The following is a 3,869-nucleotide window of genomic DNA, read 5'->3' on the forward strand; positions in this document are numbered from 1 at the left end:
ATAACTCGATTTTTTGTTGTAAAAAAATTATACGCGCCCCATCTATCGAATCCTAGAATCGCCCCTGAGTGTGGCCCAAGCATAAGATATATGTATACATGTACAAGCCCAATGAAAGAAACATGTAAGCCCAACACTTAAGGTATAATGAGTCCATTTAAAACAATAAGGTGAGCCCAAAAACTAAAGAGTAGTGAGCCCAACCATTAAACAAGGATGAGCCCAAAGACTAAATAATGAGTCCAACAAAGTAAACACGAAAAATAACGATATTTAACGAGTCACGTTATAAAATTCGAGACGGGAATTTAAACGGTTCATATATACTAAATTTGGTGTCGAAAACACCCATAATATGAATGTGGTCCAATAACTACAAGTCAAGCCCAATAATTAGAATATAATGAGCCCAACTTTTAAAGTCAAATAAACTCAATTGGAATAATAAGTAAACGAAATATTAACGAGTTGCGTTATATAAATATGAGACAGAAATTATATAATTTCAAACAACCTAACTAGCGCCAAAACACAACTCGACCCACGACACAAGAGGCCGTTGAACAACCCATACCCGTTTCCCTACAACCAGCCTTTGCCCCACCCGACTCAGCCACCACAACCATGTGATATCACCACCAATCCTGCCCAGAATCAGAGCCATGAGGCAGGCCATCAGACCCGCCAACATCATGACTCAAAACAACCCCATAACTGCACAAAACTATACCATAACTAGTACCAAAACCGGGTTACACAAGCCATCGAGGCCACCAGAACGGTCCCAACCAGACCGCACCTGTTCAGGCCACAACCCGTCACCAAGACAAGAGCAAAACAACCACTGACGAGGCACCAAACTGAGTCATTAAATACGAGTTCTTAAACATTTCCAAGACGGGACCAAAGCACAGCTACTACAAGATTAAAAACCTCGAAAACAACTCACTCCACTCGTCCCAAAACAGAGATCAAACACGCACCCAAACCGTCTCATATCTTCACTCAACAGTCACCATTACTCCATCTAATTGACCACCCAACCCAGCCACTATAACCAGTCAAGTCAGCCACCACAATGCCGGCCTGAAACGGGTTAATACTCTGCCTCTAACCAGTCCGTTTCAAACAGCCACCAAGACCCATATCACCACTCAGTTTCAGACGGAAAATTTAAAAGGGGAAGTTGAGACGGACCAAGCATGACGCAAATAAGACTAGCCACAACAATATCCACCCTAGTAATGCTCAATACAAGTCAGAAAAAGCAGTCATAGAAGTCCGTAAAGGAGCACAGCAACAATCGAACAAACTTGGCCGAGTTCTCTTAAGGAATTTAAGCTATGAAAGGCAGTCAAACAAACATGTAAATTATATACTAACCTTACATAATCAACCATACACAAGAGAAGGCATAAAGGTTTGAACTTTACGACAAAAACGAGTGAAAAACCACATAAATGCGAAATATCGACACTTTGTCGAGTAACCTATCACCGTTACCTGTCTTTGATCTCTCAAACGTCCAAGGAACCATCCAAGGGTGATTCTAAACCCAAAAATGGAAGAGATTAGTTCAGAAACCGCATCTTTGAAAGACGGTCGAAATGAAACCGGACGAAAGCCGAGTTCTTTCTTGCATATAAAGAAGGAGGACGAAATGGGGAAGCTATTGGTGCAAAATTCATGGATTTTGGTTGAGAAACAAGGGAGAAAACCGGGTTTGAATCTCGCGCAAAAATGGAGTACGGAGCTCTGTGTTTTTGTTGTTGCTGCTGCTGTTGTTTCGAAAGAAGGATGAAGAAGAAAGAAAGAGGGGGTGGGACGGGTTACAAAACAACAACAATTATAATATATAATAATAATATATAGTAATAATAATAATAATAATAATAATAATAATAATAATAATAATAATAATAATAATAATAATAATAATAATAATAATAATAATAATAATAATAATAATAATAATAATAATAATAATAATAATAATAATAATAATAATAATAATAATAATAATAATAATAATAATAATAATAATAATAATAATAATAATAATAATAATAATAATAATAATAATAATAATATACAAGATATTTAAAAGTAGAGTATAGGTAGGTGAGTGTGTTGTTGGTTTTTGGTTGGTCCGGATTAAAGTAGGTACAAAAATGAAATGTGACGGTCTAATGTTAGACGGAAATTAAGACGAAGATTATTATTATTACTGTCACTATTATTATCCGACCAAAATTACGTATACATATATTATTATATAAATCATGCCTTAAAAATATAATTTAATAACACGTATTTTTATATAAAAAATGAGCTTTTATATAATATGTTTATAAAAATCGTGTTTGACATAAAATTAATTAAATTGAATAATTCAAAAATATATAATAAAGTGATTAAACGGTTTAATAAATTTTAAATGTCAAAAGGGGAAATTCGCGGGTGTTACATTACATGTTATTGAAGTTACATTACGTTTCCTTGAAGTTGTATCTATGTTATATTTAAGTGATATGAATGTGCGTTGAACAACTCTGTATGGGTGTGCGGGACGTGTACTTTTGTGGTTGTGTATTGTTTTGTAGTTGTGTATTGTTGCTGGTCGTTGTGTTGCTTTTAACAAGAGGGTGCATATGAAAAACATGTGATATGGGATAGGAACATGTTTTGTTATGAATTTATGATGGGATTATTTCCCGTAAGTTTTGTGTGTGATAGTTGTTGGCCGGTAATACATGGAAGAATAGTTATGATGGTATGATTGTAGTTTGAATAATGTGGTGTGGTGGTAGTATCAAGGATGGCCAGAGTTCGTATGCCTTTATGTATGTGGATGGTGTTATAGTGCGTAACCTTGTGGTGAGTGACGTGTAGGCTGAATTTCGGGGACGAAGTTCTTTTTAAGGGGGAAAGACTGTAATACCCAGGATATTTAAGGACTCTGTTGACCGACCTTGTTGACCAAGATAGACCTTAGGGAGGAATGGGTGAGGGATCAGGCTTGCAACATGAGCCTTATAGGTTGTTACGCGACCTAGCGAAGGCTACTCGGCCAAGTATCGTCTATACTCGACCGAGTAGAGCCTACTCGGCCGAGTATGCCAGTACTCGACCGAGTATAGTTGTTGTTGACGCGTTAATATAAAACGCATGTTCGCGAGATTCATTTCATTTTCCCCATTTTCTCCACAGTTCCTCTTTCGCTAACCCTAGCCTACCACTCTCTTCTATCACCCCCACCTCTATACACTCTCATAAAGTTAGCCTACACCTCCACCATGGAAAAGACGGGATTCACTTAGGAAGGTTGCGTGCGTGGTTGTCGTCTACGTTATCGCCGATGCGTGTTATTAGGTAAGTCTCCGCCTTGTGTCTTCTTTGATAGATTTGAGGATAGTTGTATAATAGGGGATGGCTATCATTGTAGGATGCATATTGGAGTCTTGCTTGGCTGTGTATGGATGACTTTTACGATTTACGACGAGGTAGGGTTTCCCTAGTCAGTTTACTGTCAATTGATTTAAGATTGTGCTTGTTTGTAATTATTGTTATCTGCTGATCATCGGAGTATGAGTGTTGTGGTGACGGTGGTGATGTGGTTGTGTTGTGACGGTTGTGGTGTTGTGACAGCTGTGTTGCTGTGGTGTGTGTGTTTGTGGTGGAGTCACTTGCGGGAGTGGCTTCACTCCCTAGTTCGCCCTCCCTGGAACCCGTCACGGGAGGGGATGTGCACATTAAGGGACAGAGATTGTTAGTCGCTCGTTGATGAGCTGGACTAGGTGGGGATGGGCTGCGGCCACCCACTGGCGGCGAGGATTACCTGTTGCGATGGGTAATCTGGCAGGGCTACA

Source organism: Silene latifolia, chromosome 3 (assembly GCF_048544455.1).
Source record: "Silene latifolia isolate original U9 population chromosome 3, ASM4854445v1, whole genome shotgun sequence".
Lineage (NCBI taxonomy): Eukaryota > Viridiplantae > Streptophyta > Magnoliopsida > Caryophyllales > Caryophyllaceae > Silene > Silene latifolia.